At 37.8% G+C, this 23,599-nt stretch overlaps 1 long non-coding RNA gene across 3 annotated transcripts in view; it reads left to right on the top strand.

The window, feature by feature from the left end:
• LOC140640074 (uncharacterized) overlaps window positions 1-23,599 on the top strand; it is a 113,077-nt gene that overhangs the window by 72,700 nt on the left and 16,778 nt on the right. For 2 of the 3 annotated variants that reach the window (XR_012036731.1, XR_012036732.1), the window contains 2 exons: window positions 11,305-11,397; window positions 12,923-13,017. This is a non-coding gene — a long non-coding RNA (uncharacterized lncRNA). Of the gene's footprint in view, window positions 1-11,304; window positions 11,398-12,922; window positions 13,018-13,572; window positions 18,659-23,599 lie in introns of those variants that run through there. The other variant, XR_012036733.1, reaches the window with a different exon arrangement.

Here is a 23,599-nt window from a genome sequence, read left to right as displayed (position 1 = left end):
TAAGTTACTTACCAAGTAACTTCTCATTGGCTCAAGGTGCCACATGACCACCTCTAGCTGCAAAGGAGGCTAGAAAGTATAATTATTTAACTGGGGACATAGGTGCTCCAAATAATAACAGTGTTCTCTTAGTAAGAAGAAAGGGAAGAATGGTTATTTGATAGACAGCTTTTAAAGTTTTTTTTTTTTTTTAAAGATTCTATTTATTCATTCATGAGAGACACAGAGAAAGAGAGAGGCAGAGACACAGGCAGAGGGAGAAGCAGGCTCCATGCAAGGAGCCCGATGCGGGACTCGATCCTGGGACTCCAGGATCACTCCCCTGGCCAAAGGCAGGCACTAAACAGCCGAGCCAAGTTCACAAGTTTTTGTTCACAAGCCAAGTTTTTGTTCACAACAAAACAGCTAGACACCACACACTTAGGTTTAATCTGGATTATTAACATTGTCTCTATCACTTTGTTAGGTCTAGATAGATAATCAACAAAACAATAACTCAAGGCCTAATCTGTAGCATTTACTGATTTCCATGGTATAGATACTCCCACCATGGCCCCTTCCAGCTACGAACATGATGTCAAAGAACGCAGAATTGGGAAGAGATGCACAAGTTTCTTTTTTAAGAAGAACAGATATTGATTGGATAGGTAATTGGAAGTCTCATCTATGGAAACCTTAATGCAACAATCCTTTCTTATATACTCACTGCTTTCTATCTATTCCTGTAATTTTTGATTATTATAAATATTCTCTGTATTTTTGTTAGTTATTAGCCTTGTCTTTCTTTCCTACAGTGTTCTGTTCTTTGAATCTCTGAAGCTACCCATACTCATATGTCAAAGAATATTAGTCTTGTTCAAGATAATATCTTACATATTTAAGCCATGGCTGGACCAGGGGTGTGCTGGAGCTAGCTCTACTGTCCCTAGGAGTTGGTTGTTACATTTTCAGGAATTTTCTAAGCTGGTTATTAAACACAGCCATCATTAAAAAGTAAATTATGAAAACTTACACTGAAATAAATTATATTAAAAACAAAGAAAAAATATCTCAAACTCATTACCTTTTAATTATTATTATACTCTCTAATTATTATCTATGCTGTGAGGTTATTTATGTTTATTTTACCTATATGATGAATTAGATGATAGCATGCTACTGTGCATCTCTTCCCAATTCTGCGTTCTTTGACATCATGTTTGTAGCTGGAAGGGGCCATGGTGGGAGTATCTATACCATGGAAATCAGTAAATGCTACAGATTAGGCCTTGAGTTATTGTTTTGTTGATTATCTATCTAGACCTAACAAAGTGATAGAGACAATGTTAATAATCCAGATTAAACCTAAGTGTGTGGTGTCTAGCTGTTTTGTTGTGAATAGCACAAAAAATGGGAAAATACTCTTCCTAGTATAGGAAATTATTATCTGATTCAACAAAGAAGTTGTTCACATGAATGGCAAACTAGTGAAGTTTCAAACATCTTGTCACATCTGTCTTACTTGCCAATGGTAACCAAAATATCAACCAACATTCAAGAAAGAACCATACATACCCAGAGATTTACGAGCATACTCTGGCTGGAGCCTGATGGGGAAGAAAGTCATGTTTTTGATTTCTAGACAAGAGTTGGCTTATGTTGGAAGGAAACATCAAGAACTTGGGTTTTTTGTGGTACAAGAGTCAACACAGCATCATAAGACTTGTACTCTAGATTCTGCCTGCCTCTAATGCTCAAATTGCCTGTAGACTCAGACTCAGACTTAGTCTGTGAGTGGTCTTCTTAAATCAAGTTGTTCTTATTTACTACTTTATTATATGGGTGGTAGATTATAGTTTACCTCCTATGCAGGGTGCTGCAGGCTTTTTGGACAATCGCTAGTGCCCACTGTATCTCTGAAGTCCTTTACTCCTCCACTACTTACTGGGAAGAGGCTAGGATTTGCAGAGCTTCTCCTCAGCTCAATTTTCAAATGCCCTAGAGAAAAGCATGCAAATTTGCATTATACCCACCATCTTAAGCTCTATCCTATTGCAGTGTAACTGAGTACTCCAACTTCTCAAAGATTTATCACTCCAAGGAAAAATATTCAAAATAAGCCGAAATTTGTAGTTAGCTATTTTGAAAATAAGAGAGGCAGCAGGAATCTTTAGAACACTGGGCAGAAAAAGATTGGATATGGTCCATCAGCTCAGTAAGATAATTTTACTGAATCACTTTTTCTTGCCAGCCATGACATTGTTGGCTACTAAGCTGGTGATATTTTTCAAATAAATAGAGAAAAATCTCATTAGTTTAGATTCCACTAGTGTGTAATTTGAACAAAGGCTGGTTTGGAGCTTTTCTGTATACTATTCATGAAGAATAAAGATGACTAAATGATTAGTTAAACAAGAAAAGAGAAGCAAGAGTACAAAGACTTTCAAGTACTCCAGCAGAGTATTTGGAAATGGTTTTGTTTGCCAGAGACACTGATTAGTTAACCATTAATGCAGATCTTGTAGTCTTCACTTGGTAGAGCCCTGTCAAGTTACCAGGTGTGCTCAACTTACTAAATAGCAGTGTAATTACATAACCTTAAAAATCACCTATGATTAAGATTTTTCACTAATTCAGATTGGCATCTTTCATCAAGTAGACTCATTTAGGTATTATGATATAGATATAGACAGAATTCTCAAATATTAGGGAGTAAGTAGCATATATGCCCCTTGGAGTACATTTCTCACTTTCTCACATAATTCCCAACTACATTATAACTTGTGAGGCTACTTATTTTAAAGTACTAATATCAAAATATTAATATTTTACTTCCTTTGAGAGTCATCATCCTCTAGTATCGTTGTGTAGCTATGAGTGTGTGCATGTGTGTGTATGTGTTAGAGGAGGAAAGATCCTTGGATCTCCTCCTCCTGCATTTGCTAGATCACTGCTCTTCTGAGTCTTGTCTTCCTACCCACCACTCTTCCTTATACCACTGGATGTGGCTGTTTTTGCTTAAAGTTAGATCTAGCAACAAATAGTTCATAGTTCCTTCAAAACAAAAACAATATTGTTTGCTTCTCAAGGACCATCATGGAGAAGGTTGGTGGAGAACATGGTAGGTGTAACAAACACATGGCAGGGCTCACTTCTCTTCTTTTGTTCTTCCTCACTTCCTTTCAGGACTTCACTAAGCTAAGTTGTACTAACAACAAGAAATTATGTTAAGGGAAGACTTTTAAAACTTTCTTCAAAGTATTACCTTACCCAAGGCTCAATAGAAATAGAAATGGATCCAAGATTTTAAACCTTTGTTAAGTAGATGCTTTGTGAACCATCATCATTCCCCTGTAAAATTTCCTAATCTTATTCTTGTGCCCTCAGATTTACCTGCCCTTCTATTTTTTTCAAAGTGAATCTCTGTTCATCTTTTAGAAACCCTCTTCATATGGCCAAGTGTACCAAGGATGCATCTTTTTTACCCAGTAGTACATTTCTCAAAGTTTGAGTAATGTAGCCTAGAAATATGCCTTTGGGACTCTGGGAGGACAGTGTAGGATGGCCTTTTTTTTTTTTTTTTTGGATGGCCTTTGAAAGTATTCTAGTCTAGGTTGGACTTGAGTCCTCAGAGTTTTTCCCCCTTCAAATTTCTTCCCTAAAATAAGCTATAGATAGGCCCTTTATATAAGGCCCTCTCCTTCTCTCTCTCTCTCTCTCTTTTAAGATTTTAATTTATTTATTCATGAGAGAGAGAGAGAGAGAGAGAGACATAGAGACAGAGAGACAGAGAGAGGGAGGCAGAGACACAGGCAGGGGGAGAAGCAGGCTCCATGCAGGGAGCTTGATGTGGGACTCGATCCCAGGACTCCAGGATCACACCCTGGGCCGAAGGCAGGTGCTAAACCGCTGGGCCACCCAGGGATCCCAGGCTCTCTCTTTCTCATTCCTTCTCTCTCTCTCTCTCTCTCTCTCTCTCTCTGAGACATATACACATGCATATACACCACAACACACACCCTCTAAGGACACATAAATTCTCAGCAATGTATAATGTACTGCAGTACAGTATAAACTCACAAGATGAAGAATATTCCCAACTACATTATAACTTGTGAGGCTACTTATTTTCAAATATAGATTTCACAGTATTATGCAGAACCTGATTCTTTCATCTTCATTTATTCCTCCTCATTCCCTCCAAATTGTGATCCTCCAGTCCCACTGAGGATAAAAATTAACCTAATGATATATACCTCTTAAAGAAAGCATTTAGTAACACAAAACCTCAGCTTGTAAGAGCTTCATTAAACTTTCAGATGAGTTATCAACCACTTCTTTAGGTTCTATTGGGGCTGGAGAAGTTTAATTTTTCTATTTGCACCACTCTTCCCCAATAAGCAATCTCCTACTCATTCTTTGTGTTCACATATTGGAAGCTTTTTCCCAAAACCAAAAGCAATTGGTCACTTACTTCTTTGCTCCCACATTACTTTATATGCATCTCCTTGACAGTCCTGTTCACCTGATAATTATTTCTTTATATATTGGTCTAGATTAGGCTGTCCAATATGGTAGTCACTAAGCACATGAGGCTATTTAAATTAATTAGAATTAAGTAAAATTAAATATTTATTTAATCAGTTGAATGAGTAATATTCCAAGTTATATCCAGCTAGTTGCTAAAATGTCAGTCAGAGAAGATATAGAACACTTGCATTATTGCAGAAAGTTCTATTGGATAGTGCTAGCCTGTGAACTCTTGTATTACTAATCACTGCATTTCCTGCCCTTAGAGTGGTGTCTGTAATAGGTGCTCACCAAATGCTGGTTGGATATGTAAAAAAATAAATGAATTATGAAGAATCCCTTTATGCTGGTTCTGCAGCCTTAAATACATTTCCTGCAAATCTTTGATCTTTTTTTTTCTTCATTGAAATGGAGAATCAAGAGTTTGCTTCTGAAGGGTTTTTTTTTTTGAAAGATTTATTTATTTATTTTAGAGAGAAAGTGTGCCTGTGCACATGAATGGAATGAGTCAGAGGGAGAGGAGAGAGAGAATCCCAAGCAGACTCCCCATTGACAGAGCCCAACACGGGACTTGGTCTCATGACCCTGAACTCATGACATGAGTTGAAACCAGGAGTCAGGCACTCAGCTGACTGAGCCACCTAGGTGCCACTGTATCTGAAATTCTAAGAGTCCAGTAGAAGTGATTCTTGAACAGGATGGACTTTGCCTGAGAAACAATACAGGGAAGGTGATTTAAGGGAGGTTCATAGAGATAGGAACAAAAACATCAGGTTCAAAGAAATCTAGGGTGGCTGGTACAGGAGATGGTAACTTTTATTGGGCATTTACAGTGCGCTGGGCACTATTCTGCACACTTGACATATATCACCTCACTTAATTTTCAGAGAATATTATCTCCATTTTATGAATGGGAAGACAGAGGCACAGAGAGGTTAAGTAACTTGACTAACAAATCAATAAATGACAGAGCCAAGATTCAGTGGGATATTTAGTTGCGGATTACCAATGAAAGATTACAAATTTAAATTTGAAGCTTGGAAGAGAAGTACTGGGAATAGAAATATCTGTTTATCAGAGAAAACTTGGTAGTTGAAACTGAAGAGAAAACCAGATGAGGCAAAAGCTATGGAAAGAGGAGAATGTGGTACATTAACTTTTAAGGAGCACGTAAAAGAGGAAGCTTCAGACAGATGGAGAAGAGATGTTAGAGAGAGGACGGAAACCAAGAATCATAGGACAATTGTTGCTTATCGCAATCTTCAATCACTCTCCTCTGAGCAAGTGTCACCTGACTTGGAAGCCCAACATCAGCCATCCTAAAAATTTGAGCCCAAGCACACTGTTCCCAAGTATCATCACCTATCTTATTGGCATCTTGAATCTGGTCTATTTCTCTTCCCTAGGATTTGGGCTCCTGCAGATGTCCCATTTTACTAGCCCTTTGGCCAATATGTGACTTAGAGAAATTATATAATCTCTCTGGGACTCAAGTTCTCATTCAGAAAATATCAGATTAGTAATTTTCAAATTCCTTTTAGTAGCCATTGAATGCTTCCCCTAAATAAAATATTTCATGGAGCTTCACTATATTAAATAGAAAAAAAAAGTTATAGCTGCTTTGGTTGAGCTTGAATCAGATGTGACCAGAATCTGCACTCTTACATATCATGCTATTTACCTACCTCAACAAATGTGTTTAGATTTAAGCTTAAGTCTCTGCTTATAGGCTTGAATCCTGATAACTCATTTGAATAAAGTAAATGTATTTTGGCCAACAGTATTTGTGAATTTTGATGATGATGATCTTTTGTGGCACTTTTGGTTGTCTATCAATAGCCTTTTCCTTGTCAATTCTATTTCTCATTTCTCCCTGTCCCTCAGCTTTTCATTGTTGGCAGAGCTCTGATTTTCTTTTACTATTTTCCTTTGCTTAAGAAAAGTAACTTTATTCCAACTCTGGGGATAATTGATAACTGGTCTAATTTTGATGGTCTTAAACTCTTGGAGTGGTTTGGTTAGGAATGGGTAGGACATGCATCTCAATTTTGGCCTATAGAATTGAGGGTCATTTTGCTGAGGAGATTCTGGGACAGGTTTTTCTCATTAATAAAAAGAGCTGAATGGAGGAAACATTCCTATTGTTAGCTGAATGTTGTTATCTACCTATAATATCTGAAATGCTCTAGCAATCTTGTGATCATAAGGGGATGGTCCTCTTCATGCATGCTGAGTTTGGGGAGCAGAGAAAAGGAAAGAAACTGAAGGCTTAAAATATTATTCTGAAGCCAAAATAATTGACCCAAAGCTTCCCTACCCATGGTCTTCTAATTATGTGATATAATAAAAATCTTTATTGTTTAGACCTCAATTAGTTGAATCTTCCATTACTTGCAGTTAAAAGGATTATAATGAATTCACCTGCTCTTCTGGCATAAAGATGATAATCTTTAAAACATGTTTATTCTTTTACACATTCAATAAATATTAATTATACATGTATGTGCCAAACATTACCTATGTGTTGAAGATATAGTAGAGAACAGCATAGATATGGAGCTGACACCATGAAAGTTGTAAAAACAGAGAGAAATTAGTGTGGCTAGAGCACAGTGACCAAATTATGCATGGTGTTTATAAGCCAGGCATAATTTAAAATGAAGGAGCTATAGTAAGATTTGCATTTTTAAAAAGATGTGCTGGCTTCTGTATAGAAAACTCATTGAAGAAAGTCTAGAGTTAGGAGCAGGAAGGACAGTTATACAGTGGTCCCATGAGAGATGAAGGTTGTTTGAATTAGCCTTGGAAATGGAGATACATATTTCAAGTTATAATTTAATGGAATCATTAGAATGTACTGATCAATTGGATCTGGGTAGTAAGGGAGAGATCATTGTCAAAGATGGCTCCCAAGTTTCTGGTATTACATGGATAATGATGCAATTTTTGAGTTAGCAAATGTTGGAGAAGGAACAGATTGAGGTAGCATAAGAGATAAGAGTTCAGTTTTGGACATGTTAAGTATGAAATAGCTGTGAGATATTTAAATGGAAATTTTAAGGAGGAAGGTAGAAATGTAAGCCTGCAACTTCAAAAAGGTGTCTCTCAGGAGAGAAAGAATTTAAATAATCTCATATTCCACTAGTGAGGATAGATTTGTGTAATCAAACTCTCTGTGCCTGACAAACATACAACTGTAAGGTGTCTACTCACAGGGTCTGTAATCAGCAGATCTTTAACTGTAAGAGGAGCAAAGTTAACAGCAAACTGAGTTCATGCTTTCATTGTTATTATATTAAACTTTTAATAATGTGAAATAACCTGCATTTATATGTCATAGGCGCTCCTATTGACACAACTCTCAAAATATACCCCAATCTCTGCTTCTTTTGCCCATCTGCACTGGTACAGTCCTAATCTAGACCACCATGCAGTATAGTATATCTGGACCAATGCTGCAGGCTTCTAATATCTCTCTGTGAAGATGTCAGCAAGGCAGTTGGATGTATGGTTTTGGGATCAGGAGAGACTCTTGGGTTAAAGATGTAAATTTGGAGTCCTTAGGATAAAGTAGAAATTAGTAGAGAAGCAATCAGGACAGGGAATATTGTAAGCATGAGGAGAATATGCAAAAGCACAGAGGCATAATAAGGTAGTATTGGGAACTAAAAATTAAAAAAGGAAAGTAATGTGAATCAAGTATAATTAGTCACTGAAATAAACACTTATATTGTAGCAAGAGTTAGTAACCTGCTTAAGATTATATAATTTGTTCTTTTAAAATAATATGGTACATTGTTATTTAACCAATGTGGCTTAAAATACGTATGGGTTTGTCACATAGTTCAGGTGATGGGAGAGATTCATGCTTAGAAGTAGGGCTGATACAGGGCAAGTATATGGTCAGTCTTGTGTGCTACACAAGGTATTGAGACTGTGCTGTAACTCAGTTTGCTCAAACTCATGTCAGAGAAGGCTTGGATGTTGAGGAGAAAAACACTTAGTTCAAATTCAACAAATAATTATTAAGAAGGCTATTGTATAAGCTCTGGGTGATACAAAATGAAGTCAGACTTGGCTCTGAACTTTGAGATGATCATCTGGGAAGGAAATGAGATATGCAAGCTAATAACTACATTGCAAGGTAGAATGTGAAGCCAGTGAAGCCAGAGGGCTTTGAAGTCAGAGAATGTCGGAAGCGAAGGCATTCCAGGGAAGGTGGGTGAAGAATGAAAGCACAGACAAAGCTTTTGTAAATCTGCAAGTGAGTTTGTACAAAAGAAGAGGTAAGGACTGGTGGCCCATGGTGCATAATGGCATCTGAATGGGTTGAAAATCAAATCTGTGAGTAAATGAGTCACTCCAAGAACCCAATAAATAAAGATCCAGATATTTAAAAAAGATTTTATTTATTTACCCAGGAGAGACACACACAGAGAGACAAAGACATAGGCAGAGAGAGAGGGAGGCTCCATGCAGGGAGCCCAATGCGGAACTCGATCCTGAGACTTGGGGATCACGCCCTTAGCTGAACCGCTGAGCCACCCAGGCATCCCAAAGATCCAGATTTAAAACACATAAATTAGAGTAAGGTTAACTACGTCACCAAATAAAATGTGGTATTATAAAAGACTTTGCCATAGAATAAGTAAGCAGCACTCTCCCCAAAGACAAGGGAGAATTTTGTTTAAAACCTTTTCTTTTTGCAACTCTCCAGCTTTCACACAAAGCTAGGTCCTCCTGTTAATTGTGCACACAGCACATACAGCCACCAGCACTTTCTCTTTCGGTGTACAGGACTATGCCGCTATAGCCCATTTCCTGGATCTCTCAAAGGCCGCCAGGGCAATCATAGAGTAGAATAAAAATGTAGGTAATGAAAAGACATTAATAGCCTGAGTAGGTAGTTGGGTGGCTGCTTTCAGGGAAGCCGATCACTTTGCCTTATAGGATAAGGTCATTGTGATATGTTGGTCAAAATCTGCCCAGGGAAAGCAAACTGCTTTTATCTATAACTGCTGTTGGTTGGCAAACCATTAGACTGATTTTTGTGTTTGTCTGTTTGTTAATTCTCCATTAAATCTGGATAATACTATAAGCATAAAGCAGCAAGCTTAAAATTAGAAAAAATTTTTTGAATTTGGTCTGAAATCATGATAATATACTTGCGAAGGAGAAGAAAAAGCAAAATTGAGTTTGTCAAAGCTAGCCGTTTTTGCTGGGAAAAAATTGGAAGATTCATAAGGTAAGACAAAAAAGTTGTATTTTGAAAGTCTGAGATTCAGAACCAACAGGGGGAAAAAGAAAGTCTAAAGATCTTAATACTCATTGTCTATTTTAAAGACTTGCAGAATTAAGACTTCCACTGTGAAGTTGTGCTTTTTTTGGGGGGGGGGGCAGAATACAGATTTATATCTCCCCTCTGGCCCCAGTTCATCATGAGCTTCATTGATTGGAGGTATGTTGTATTGTGTGTGGGTCTGTGTGTGTTTAAAGCTTTTGCTAAATTGGATTTTTTCGTACCAATCTTACAGGAGGATTTATGGAATCCTTTCCAGATATGATATTACATTATTGTAAAAGCTTTATTCCTCTTATCTTTGTGGGCAGAGGGTCAGAATGGACTGCATATGAGGATTAAAATCGGCCTGCAGTGGAGCAGAGTAAACTAGGGTGGATTAGACAAAACATTTTAACAAATGCTGGAGGTCCTGGCTTGCCTTTATCTTTTACCTCTGAGATTTCAGAAAATGTTTCAAGAACATCATTTGGAGGAAAGCAGAAGTCAGAAATATAAAATTCCAACAGCATCGAAGGTTGAACTTATGTAAAACATTGATTTTTCATTTTAGGAACCACTTAAATGCTTAAAAAATAATAGTAGAAATGTTCTTAGCTCTTCCTGTGTTGATGAAGTAGGGCACCCCGGCCTTATGCTCTGCTCTTCCCATTTTCTCACAGGAGCTTATTTCCCTTCTCTGGTTTTCTTTGTAACCTACAAGTGAGCGTCTGGGCAGGGTCCAGCCGTACTTCTAAACATACCTCACATCCTGGGGCCATCCAACTGCCTGCCATGCTCTAATTGGAAGTTCTAGAACTGTCTCTCATCCCATGTGGTTGAGATATAGACCAGTCCCTTGGTTACTAAACTGTTTTCACTAAAGATTTTGTGGGAAAGTATTAACTCAAGAGTATATATTAATGGCACGATCAAGGATTAATATAATACTTTTTCCTCTAAAATGTTACAACTTAAGAAATGTCTTGGCTTGCCAGTGCCCCTGAAGAATTAGTAAGAGCACCTTTTTGCTACCTCCTTTGAATAGACAGGTGTTTTCTGTGCAACTGAAGTATAAGTAAGTTATGATTAATTAAGGTGTTAGTAAGAGACTTAAAAAAACAAACCTGAAATTACAGTGAACAGCAACTGACTTTTAATGTGGATAGAATAATTTACAAAGGTGAGAGAAATCTCTGTGTGGGAGCTGATGGGGGAGAAGGAAAGGAAGAAAAGAAAATGGGCCTCTGTCCTGTTCCTCAGGACATATAAATCAGGGAAACCAGAGAAACTGCTCCATTATTGAGCAAAGCACATTAATGAATCTTAGAACATCAATGATCTGCCCAAGCCAAGCCACAGGGAGCAGAGGGCTAAAGTGTTCTGCAAATTAAAGAGGTGATTGAGTTTCCAGAGGATTCCAGAGAGAGGGGAACTTGGGAAGCAGAGATGCATGAAGTCTTTAGGGAATATCTAATGTTCAAGTTTTTTTTTTTTTTTTTTTTTTTGTCATGCAGTACGTGGTATTCAACATTCATGCCTGGTGTTTTGGGTACAAATCAAAGCAAAGAGGTGGTGTTCTTTCTCTGACACAGACCTGGAAAGACAGAGTAAGTGTGACTAGAAGGGGGAAAAGCAGCTTCTCTCCCACTTCCCCTGTCTCAGTCCTGCCTCCCATTGGGGGAAGCCCCTGGGACAATGGGCCCCTGACCCATTTCCGCTGCACAGGGGATGGTAGCTGGAAATCATCTTCCTAATCTCAAAGGGTGTCTGCCTTACACTCAGCTGCAGATGCCTGCTTGTTAAGCATTTTCAAAGGGAATTTTAGAAATTATTATTATTTTAGAAATCATTATTCTTAGAGAATGATCTTTGGGGCCACCCTGACCTGGGTTTGACTTTTGGATCTGACAACATAAAATCCGTATGAGTACGGACATATTTTAAGACTTTTTAAAAATATTTTTTTTTATTTATTCATAAGATACACAGAGAGGCAGAGACATAGGCAGAGGGAGAAGCAGGCTCCCCATGGGGAACCTAATGTGGGACTCAACCCGGCACCTCAGGATCATGACCTGAGCCAAAGGTGGATGCTCAACCACTGAGCCACCCAGGTTCCCCTCATTTTAAGACTTTTTAAAAATGTTTGACTCCTCACCTATGAGTTACTGTTGTACTGAATTACATAATACTTGTCAAGCGGGTGGCATTGAGTTTGACATGACAGGTGTGTAATACATGGTACTTTATAATAATGTCAGAGGATTGGGTTTCTTTTCTTTTCTTTTTTTTTAAGATTTTATTTATTTATTCAAAAGACACACACAGAGAGAGAGAGAGAGAGAGAGAGAGAGAGAGAGGCAGAGACACAGGCAGAGGGAAGCAGGCTCCATGCAGGGAGCCTGACGTGGGACTGGATCCCGGGCCCCAGAATCATGCCCTGAGCCAAAGGCAGGCTCTAAACCACTGAGCCACCCAGGGATCCCTGAGGACTGGGTTTCTATAATGATACCTCAGGATGTACTAAAACTGGGACCAGAAGACTCATGAAGAAGGCTCACCTCTTTCTCCTTTCTTTCTCTTTTACCTTCCTTATAATCTATTCCTGCTCTTAACTATCATCTATTCTGCGCTGAGGTGATGGAAGAATTAAGTCGAGAGATAGTTCCAGGTGGATTAGGAGTTACTAGCAAACTGAAAAGAGGACGACAAATGCAAAGATGGGTGCCTAGCAGCAGAGAAGAATTTCCTTGGTTTTCTGGTCAAGGTGGCACTTCCTGAGCTCTCTTGCCTGACAGAGATGGATGTTCCCTTCTTCCTGGCCACATACCAATCTATCCCCCTCCATAGGGCGCCTCCTGATAACTTTGTCTCAGGCCTGGTGCTTACCAAACACATGCCTCCCACTGTTGTCATCACAAGCTTGGTTGGATGGGGGTGAGATAAGGGAGTGGCCCATCCTGGTTGTTGGGTCCCTGCTGCAGCTGGCTGATTACAGGTTGGCCTGTAATTTAAGATACAAAGCATATTAGTGGGGAAATGGCTTCCCTTAGTCTGTTTTCTGTCCATGGTGCCTGGTCCTCTTCTGCTCTCAGCCACAATTTTTTTTTTTTTTTTTTTTGTCACCTCTAGGTTGTGAATTCCATCTTCACAGGGGTTTCTCATGGATTTTGGCCTTCTGAGTTCTGTTAACTTCTTCCTGGGCATCGGCATGGCTCAGCTCAAGGGTGAGAAAGCCAACACTGTGTGTGTGTGTCATCCTTTCCCCTAGCTCTCTTTGGGAATGTTCTTTTTCACATCTTTGATTCTGCTCAGAAGGTACTCAGCCTATTAGAGGGTTTAATATTATAAAAGATCTTCCAAATCTGAAGGAGTCTACTCAGTATTGTGGAACCTTGGTTACACTGATTAGGTAGGAAGGGAGGGTGACTTTGAATTCAGATAAGGAGAAACTCCATTAGGTGCTCATTCTGTACATGAGAGAGATACTTTATCACTTGTTAAATGGATAATTTGAAAAATGGTTGCAAATTGTCCTACAGTATAATTTGAGAAAATGGCAGTGTCAGGCTTATCACTAAACTCTGTAGAATGTGCATTATCAAAATCATACAGTAGCGATATTATGTCTTTTTATCGTAAGATCAAAATAAAGTATTCTGGATTCAAGACAGAGTAAGAGCTAATAAGAGACTTCACTGCAACATGCAAATAAGCTGTCTTGAATGTGGCAGAGGTGAGCAATGTTGGCTGTTTGGTTGATTTCCTTTCCTTTCTTGAAGGGAGGACTTGATCATCTGAAGGCATCCGGTGAAAGGAAACATTGCAACCGCAAATCATGTCTTTACAAGAAACAATGAAAAACCTATTCAAATTGGCTTACTTGCTACATCAGCTTCTCCATGCTGTGAAACTTCAAAATGTAATTACTGGGCCACACAAACACAATGAATTAAAAAAAAAAAAGGCTGTACAACCAAGACAAGTACATTCCCCAGTGTTTCTTTGGTTCTATGTAATCCGCATTGTCTCTACACTGTAAACAATTCTTCGAGTTTTCTAAAGCTTTAGTAATATTATAGCAAATTAAATATCTCCAGAGAATGATTATTTTCTCTTAATGAGTAATAATAATTGTTCTGTGCTGACCTTCCATGGCCACATTTCTCCAAAGAATTGATGACCCCTGTACTTCCATTATACTTTTTAAATTTATATTGGTGATTTTATTTTTATCCTAGGATACTTTAAATTGAGATTATTACCTATGCCATATCAATGCCATTCAAGTGAACCTGTGAGACTAGGAAAAATAACACTCTTTGTTAGCTGGGCCATAGCTGTGTTGTCTTGGTCAGGTTAATTAATGTCTTGTGTTTCCATTTCTTTATCTGTATAATGGGAAGAATACACTTAATGCATGGAGTTTTTAGAAGGATTAAGAGATTATGAATGTGAAAGTAGCTTTTAAAGCATGATGCAAAATACAGTTATTAGTTCTAATTATTCGTCATAAGATAATAATTACTATCATTTGAGAAACATGTTCCTTTCATTCATTTGCTGAATACTTGGAGTTTTAGGCATTTCTGCCTAGACTCAACGGAATCTTCGTATCAAAATACACAGCGGTAAAAGTCCTTATTTCTATCTTAAGCTCCTACAGTTAGATTCTTTTTCATTTCTCAGAGGTATATCCCATGAGTGAAGGGTCTCAGGGAAACTTTGACACTACCCTATGCATCCCACAACCCATCCTTGTTAGATCAGTCCTTTAGTTTATACAGATCTATGAGAATATTTTTCTTCATAAGCACCAGCAATTCATGCCAACAGCTTGTTTACTTTTATGAGATTTATCTAATCTAGTTGATTGATTTGTCATCAAAACTCCAATTTGGGCTTTAGACCTTAGGTCCACGGAGAGTGTGGCAAACTATTATTTTATCACATCCCTGGGTTCTGCATTCACAATGTGTGTGATTCAAGTGTTCCCTCATATAGCATATTTGCTCTTTTCTGTGGTCACTGTATAAAGAAAGCACACCAAAGACTTAAGAGAGTCAGTCGTCTGCCTACATGGTTAAATTTACTTCACTCCATGAATTTGTTTGCAGGACAAATGGCCTTTCAAAGATGTCTATACAAGTACCAGTTGCTTTATTGTGTTCAATTGACCTCACCTAAGTTCAAACAAGAAGCTTGTTCCATGAATTCTGTTGCTATGATTTAGGTTTGTGAACCTCTAGAACTCATAACAATGCTTTTAAAAAATGATACAGGTTCTATCTGACATAGTTTAAGTCACTCCAAACCTGAACACAGCAAGACTCACAGAATCCTAGACACACTGCCTGGCCTAATAGTCACATGAATCTCTAAAGAATGTCATAATTAACTGGAAAATGAGGTAATGCATGGCACCTTCACACCCCTTCATAGTTTTCCTCTTTCTTCAATATTGTAACTTTGTGTAACAGCTTCTCTCTTTGATCTACCTGTACGAAGTGTTTACAGAGAAATTCCATGTATTCCAGTTTGAACTTAACAAATCTTTATATTACAAGTTTGAAGTTGGTAGAATATGAATGTTTTAAATCCATGCCTTACAGCAAAATGTCTCAAAGAGATAATTTCCTAGGAAAGACATAGCTCACATTGAAACTTACAATTCATTTTCGTAGGATGAGAGCCAAGGATTATTTCAACCTTAGATCACCTTATCCTGAATCCCTAAATATTCTATGTGAGTCTCCAGGCACTTGTTACATATTCTTGCCTCTATATGTTCTTTAACATCATTTCAAATACGAGTTGGTGGCCCAGTTACCTTTGTGAAGCCAAATCGTTGTAAACTTAAAGTGCCTTCCATTCTTCTTAGACGAAGGAGCCTAGTATTCTTTGCTAGGTGCTATGCTAGGTGCATTACCTACATTATCTAACTTAATCTGTAGAGAAATAGTATGAGGAATGCATTATTGTCCCTTTTGTACAGATGAAAAACACAAAGAAAAGGGAATTGTAGCAAGTTGTCTCAAGGAGAGTAGTAAACAAAGTAGTATATGACAGAACTTCAATTTGAATGTACGTGTCAGGCTCTGAAGTTTATGATCTTTCTCCATACCAGGGAGTGGTGAGAATGAAATTATCAAAGAAATTATCAAACTATAGTAAATTACTTCAGTGTGTATCAGTCTAGTGTGTGCGTGCGTGTGTGTGTGTATGTGTGTGTATTTATAGAGGTTCTAGATTTGAGGTATCTCATATGTCTAGTGTCCACTGCTACAGAATCCACGCATGGACATGGTCTAGCCTTTGCCAGTACACTTAGCCAGCGTGGACATGATCCTCTCCCATGACGTTGGAAACAGAGATCTCACCTTGGGGTGTTTCCCTCCGCTGACATCTAGTGCAAGACTATCACTGCTTATAAATGCAAAGTGAATTTAGAAAACCCTAAGTTACCATGAAATTCAGTGCTGCCCTGCTGGTGTGACTTTTAATCCCAATGTGACCTAAAGTACATAAAGTTAATATAATTAGCACGAGATGAAACCAGTGGTCTGTAGTTATAGACAGCTTTAGAAAGTGGCACCCAGGGCCCAGTACTGGCAGTGGTCCACATTTCCTTTCTCTTGGAAGGAATAGGAATCTTCAGTGCTGAACAATGGCAGAATTGGGTCACTTTTCATGCTGACTCAGATTGTACACAGAAGAGGATTTTGGTCCCCAGGCAAACAGAGACTTGAGAAATGGAGGTTTTTTTTTTTTTTTTGTTTTTTGTTTTTTGTTTTTGTTTTTGTTTTTTTATGCCTCTACCTTAGTAAGATGGTATATGGATAAAATAAACTGGACAATATGTGGCTCTATAAAATTATTTAAATACCTACCTTTGCTTGAATGAGAGGAACTGATTACATAAAGTATAGTAACTTCTTATGCAAGGTAAATTGTAAATGTATATAGATAGGTAGATATATTGATCCATAGATCCATTGATCAATGGATTGATCGATGCATCCATCTGTCCATCCATGTGTAGCATAAGAAAAATTAAAGTAGATAATGAGGCTTAAGTTATTTTTCTCCTATGGTCAAATGTAACAACTATAACAGCAAATTGGAATCAGTAATACTAATATCTGGGTAAGGACTTCAAGACTTGCAGTGACTCCAATAAGGAATTATCCTGGCCTTAGCTTTTTTTTTTTTTTTTTTTTTTTGTGCTCATGTATCTTCATCAGAGAACAATGGTATCCATGTCTTCACAACTGTCAAAGAGTTAGGAATCAGAAGTTATACTTTAGCTCTTACTATTTTCCCATGTGTAAAATTAAAGAGTGAATTGGATGATCTCTAAGATCCTTGTAAACATCACGAGATGATAAGTGAAAAGAATTGATTTTTAAATTTGACCTATGTTTGAATCCTGGCTTCATGTTTTTCTAGTTATGTAATTCCTCTGTGCCTTAGGTTTTTTTCTGTACAATGAGAGTATAATATTATTTCATATGGTTGATGGGAATATTAAATTAGAATAACAAAAAGAGCTTAGCACATTGTAGATAAGCAAGGGATTTTTTTGTTCTCTTTCTATGACTATAGGGACTAATTGAGATACTAAAAGTTAGCTATTATTCTTGCTCTTGATTTTAATGGTTCAGATGAAACTTAAAAACGTATAATATTACATGGGCTAAAAGACAATTGCATTCCAATAAGCTATGATTATGGGAGAAATATCTCACACAGCTGCTGTGGAAATTAAGTAAATGAGATATTTTAAACTAATTTGTTGATTCCTCCATTCAAAATATGTTTACTGAGAGGATCTAGGTGCTGATGCTGTGCTGGGTGTACACTGATGTGCAAACCCAGATGAGTCTTCTGCCCTCAGGAGAATGGGAAGATCATTATTATTCAAAGAAACACACTGAAGTAGCACAGTCTGGCCCCTTCCCTTGGGAGAATTAATCCACATTGATTCCAAGAGACACTACATATGGCCAGCTTCCTGTTACTGGGTGGTGAATCAGGGGTAGTGCATGTGAAGTGAAGTGTTTTTGATATAGGAAACCAGAGTTCACCCGGGATTCTGCTCACCCCAGTTTATCATGAAGATACCTGAGAGCTGAAAAAAGAAAGTAGACAAGAATTGAGGCCACTTTAAAGACTCTGCCTCATTGTGGGCTGCCATGGTCTCTTTGCTTGTATCTCTTGGTTCTCTCTGTAGGATTTTTGCCTCATAATATTTGATTTCCATGACCTATCATGGCCCTGACAAGATAGCATGGCTTGGTTCCTGTTTCTCCTCACTAGCCACCTCTTATCTTAGTAATACCTAATGAAAATTTCCAAGAGAGCCAACTTGAATTCTATCTCCTTTTTGCTCCAAGTCACACCAAAGTCCCTGACCAGTGTGTGGATGCTGCTACTGAGTCAGGTGCACATTCTTCATCCTATCAGTTGTGGCCGGGGCTGCTGGACTGACTCTCAGCAGGGGTGGTGAGTAGGGGAGGTCCTGGGGGGTCTACTGTGGTTCATCAAGACTCAGCCTAAAACTTGGATGAAATATTTGTCCAGACCATCTGATTTGTATACTACCCAATCAACTTTCAATAAACTTACATGTCTTTTCAGGAACCTGACTTTGGGTACACAAGGCTGTGAATAAGTTATGAATGGAATGGGGCAGCCCCGGTGGCTCAGCAGTTTAGTGCCGCCTTTGGCCCAGGGCGTGATCCTGCAGACCCAGGATCAAGTCCCACATCGGGCTCCCTGCATGGAGCCTGCTTCTCCCTCTGCCTGTGTCTCTGCCTCTCTCTCTGTGTCTCTCATGAATAAATAAATACAATCTTAAAACAAAAAGTTATGAATGGAATGGCTGCTGGAATGTGATGGTCACTGAAAATCAGTACATGGGATATTTGATTGGTAGTTTCATCTCTTGTTAGTCAGTGACCACTAATCTGACCAGCTTTATGTGTAATGACAAAACTGAATGTGTAACACCTGTCAGAATGGAGAAACTAAAAAACACAAGAAACAGCAAATGTTGGTGAGAATGTGGAGAGAAAAGGAACACTTGTGCACCACTGTTGGTGGGAATGCAAATTGGTTCAGCCACTGCAGAAAACAGTTTGGAGGCTCAAAAAGGTATGTGTACCCCTTTGTTTTTTCAGCATTATTTGCAATTACCAAGATATGAAAGCAACTCAGGAGTCCATTGATGGATGGATGAAGAATATGTGATATATATACAATGGGATATTACTCAGCTATAAGAAGAAGGAAATCTTGCTATTTGTGAGAACATGGATGGACCTAGAAGAAGTAATGCTAAGTGAAATAAGTCAGAGAAAGACAAATACCATATGACTTCACGCATTTGTGGAATTAAAGAAACAAAACAAATGAACAAACTGAAAAAGAGACAAATAAAGAAACGCACTCAAATACAGAGAACAAACTGGTGGTTGCCAGAGGGGAGGTGGGATAGGGGATGGGTGAGATAGGCTATGGGGATTAAAGAGTGCCCTTGTTGCGAGGAGCACTGGGTGATGTATAGAATTGTTGAATCACTAAATTGTATGCCTGAAACTAATACAACACTGTATGTTATTTATACTTGAATAAAAAAATTTTAAAAAGAAACACCCAAATGTATAAAGTGGAAGACAATATACTGGGATGGTAACTTCTCCAAGAACCAAATTTATTGCTGGAATCTTAACTCTTTAATCTCACAGTATTAGTGTTTGGTCACACAATTTCAGTTTAAATTTGAGAATTAATTTGTTGGTATATAATTCTTGAAATTGCTTCTTTATAAAAAATAGTACAGAATAAACAGATACAAGATAGAAAATAAAAATAGCTATAATCCTGCTCCCGAGCAATAACCAATATTTAAATTTTTATGTACATCCCATCCAAAAGGGGATAGGGAGGCATGCCAAATATATGTACTGCTACGTTTATAAAAATGGGATTATATTGTTCATACTTTTGTAGCCTGCTAACCTTATAATATTTCTCTAATTTATTTCCATTTCTCTAAATGGCCTTCTACCATCTTTAATGGCTAATAGCATCCTTCTGTATGAACAAAACATATGCCTTCTAAATTGCTGGGCAATTAATTGTTATTACAAACAGTATCATAATGAACTATTTTAGCTAAATATTTGCCATTCTCGACAAGGACTCCTTTGGGGCACCTAGTAGATTTGGTTGATGCCCTGCCCAGACTCCCTTTACTAGACCAATGCATCTGTCCCCCAGCTGCTGTATTTTGGTTGCTAATGATTCACAGCTGCTCCATTTTACCAGCTAGATAACAGCTCCCAGCTAATGGGAACCTGCTTGTCAAAAAGGTTACAACTCCAAGGCTGGGGGAAGCTGCACCCTCAGACCAATTAATGTGGGTCCGTAAGACCATCCTTCTTGATACAAGGTAGGGACAGTTCTGCAGGAGCAATTTAAGATCTGGCTTGACTCTCTTCTCCAGAACTACAGTCCTTACTTCCTTAAAAGTTTTCCTGAGGAGTACTTCCTCAATACACAATGTGCACTAGAATCTGAGACCCTGGCTCTGCCTCCAGGGAATAAGACCTGAGACAATGATGAATACCTACACGGTATGTATAAGAAAGAGGGCATACATAAAGGACCACTGATTTTTAAAAAGGATTTTATTTATTTATTCATGAGAGACACAGAAGTAGAGACATAGGCATAAGGAGGAGCAGGCTCCCCGCAAGGAGCTTTATTCGGGGCTCAACCTCGGGACCCCGGGATCATGACCTGAGCCAAAGGCAGATGCTCATCCACTGAGCCACCCAGGCATCCCAGGACCATTGATTTTTTAAAATGACGTATTCATCGAGAATAAAATTCACACACCATATAATCCATAATCCATCATTTTTAAAAGGAAAAAATCAAGAGTTCAAAAATATTCACAGATAGATATGCCCATCAGGACAATTTGAGAACATTCCATCACCTCAAAAAGAAACCTCTTATACTTTAGCTGCACCCTGTACCGTATCATTGACTCTAACCCCGAGTGAGCCCTCATCTTTTCTCAGTCTGCAGATTTGCCTGATTTGGATATGTCACATAAATGGAATAATATGTGACTGGCTTCATCACTGAGCATAATGTTTTCTGTTTTCAAGGTTCATCCATGTTTATATTAAAATTTAACCAGTTGTCCAATATTGATCTTTATAGCTATGTTTTCTTCATTCTAATCCGGATTCATGCAGTGCATCCACACATCTAGGGTTGCTATGATTTCTTGGTGAAATGATCTGTTTAACATTATGGAATGTTCCTCAAATTCATATATTTTAAAAGTTATATATTTTTATTGAATTTAGAAGCTCTATATTACTCTGGATACAAGTTTTTTTTGTCAGAAATAGGTATTACAAATATTGTTTTCTGGTATATGGCTTGTCTATTCACTTTCTTGTTAGTATTTTATTTATTTATTTATTTATTTATTTATTTATTTATTTATTTATTTAAAGATTTTATTTATTTATTCATGAGAGACACACACAGAAAGAGAAAGAGAGGCAGAGACACAGGTAAAGGGAGAAGCAGGCGCCCTGCAGGGAGCCCGATGTGGAACTGGATCCTGGGACTCCAGGATCACGTCCCAGGCCAAAGGCAGGTGCTAAACCGCTGAGTCACCCAGGGGTCTCCGATAGTATTTTATTTTTTAAGATTTATTTATTTGAGGGATCCCTGGGTGGCGCAGCGGTTTGGCGCCTGCCTTTGGCCCAGGGCGCGATCCTGGAGACCCAGGATCGAATCCCACGTCGGGCTCCTGGTGCATGGAGCCTGCTTCTCCCTCTGCCTATGTCTCTGCCTCTCTCTCTCTCTCTCTCTGTGTGTGACTATCATAAATAAAATAAACTGAAACTTAAAAAAAAAAAAAGATTTATTTATTTGAGAGAGAGAGAGAACTCAAGTTGAGGAAGGAGCAGAGGGAAAGAGACAAACAGACTGTGCTCACGGGGCCTAATCTCATGACCCTGAGATCATGACCTGCACTGAAATCATGAGTCAGATGCTTAACCAACTGAGCCACTAAGGTGTGCTGATAGTATCTTATTTTAAAGTTTTATTTTAATTCCAGTTAACATACTTGATAGTATCTTTTTGATGAGAAGAAGTTATAATATGATAAAGCTAAGGGCTTTCACTTTATCACATATATTTTATTTTATTATTTTTTAAAGATTTATTTATTTATTTATTTATTTATTTATTTATGATAGACAGAGAGAGAGAGAGGCAGAGACACAGGAGGAGGGAGGAGCAGGCTCCATGCCAGGAGCCTGATGCGGGACTTGATCCTGGAACTCCGGGATTGTGCCCTGGGCCAAAGGCAGGTGCTAAACCAGCCAGGGTTCCCCACATATATTTTATTTTATTTTATTTTATTTTATTTTTTATCACATATATTTTAGGAAAAACTCATCAGTGTCCACAAACACCTGCTGGGATTATAATTGAAATTATAATCTGATGAGTATTATTCTCTGATGAGAATTATATATTGATGAGTATTGAATTGCTAGATCAGTTTAGATATGATTGATATCCTAACAACATTATTTCTGATTTTTTCCAATACATGAGCTTGATGTATTGCTGTATTTATTTAGATCTTCTTTAATCTTAGCATTATTATTTTTTTTTTTAGATTTTATGTATGTATTTATTTAGAGCACGAGCAGAAAGAGGGGCAGAGGGAAGAGAGAGAATCTCCAGCAAACTCCGTGCTAAGCATGGAGTCCTACAGGGGGCTCAATCTCATGACCTTGAGATCATGACCTGAGTCAAAGAGTCCATGGCTTAACTAACTGAGCCACCCAGACATTCCAATACCAGCACTATTTTAAATTCTCTTTGTAGTTATCTCCTATGTCTTTCATTGAATACACTTCTAATTGTTAATTTTTTGATGCTATTGAAAGGGCTACTAAAAATTTTTTTTCTAATGGTTTTCTGCTAAAATATATTCATCTTATTTTTGTACATTGACTTTCTACCCAGAAGCCTTACTGAATTCATTTAGGGTCTAGGGATTTTCTAACCTAAGCAGTCATAATCTGTGAATAGAGACTGTTTTGCTTCCTTCTTCCCAAACTTTATGATTTGTATTTACTATTTATGCCTTTTTTGTTCTGGCTAGAACCTCATAAAATGTTGACTAGATGTGGTAAGAGTGGACATTCTTGTCTTGTTCTTAATCTTGGAAGTATTCCATATTTCACAATGATATATAATGTTAGGTGTCTTAGATTCCCCTCATTAAGTTAAAATTTTCCTTTATGTTTCTACTTTCATAAATTACTCTTATTTATTACATACATGGATGTTGAATTTTGTTAAATGCTCTTTTCTCCATCAGTTTAAATGACCATATTGTTTTCCTCCTTTATTCTTTTAGCATGATGAATTGCATCAGTTGATTTTGAATGTTAAAATAAATTTAACATTCCTAGAGTAAATTTCACTTGGTCATGCAGTATTTTCCTTTCATATTTGCTGAATTTCATTTGCTAGTATTTTCTTATGGAATTTTGCCATTGTTTTCCTAAAGAATACTGGTCTTGATAAAGCTAATTTGACGTCATAAATATATAATGCCAACAACTAATGATTTGAAAAGCCATGAGAAAAGTGTTGAAAGTTTTGGCAAATTGTATGTATTCAGCCATAAAGAAAAACAAAAGCAAATTGTCACATGGGTTAAATTCATAAAGAGTAAAATCAGTATTTGGA

This window comes from Canis lupus, chromosome 9 (assembly GCF_048164855.1).
Source record: "Canis lupus baileyi chromosome 9, mCanLup2.hap1, whole genome shotgun sequence".
Lineage (NCBI taxonomy): Eukaryota > Metazoa > Chordata > Mammalia > Carnivora > Canidae > Canis > Canis lupus.
The sequence above is the reverse complement of the archived record's forward strand: the minus strand, read 5'-3'. Positions and strand labels throughout refer to the sequence as shown.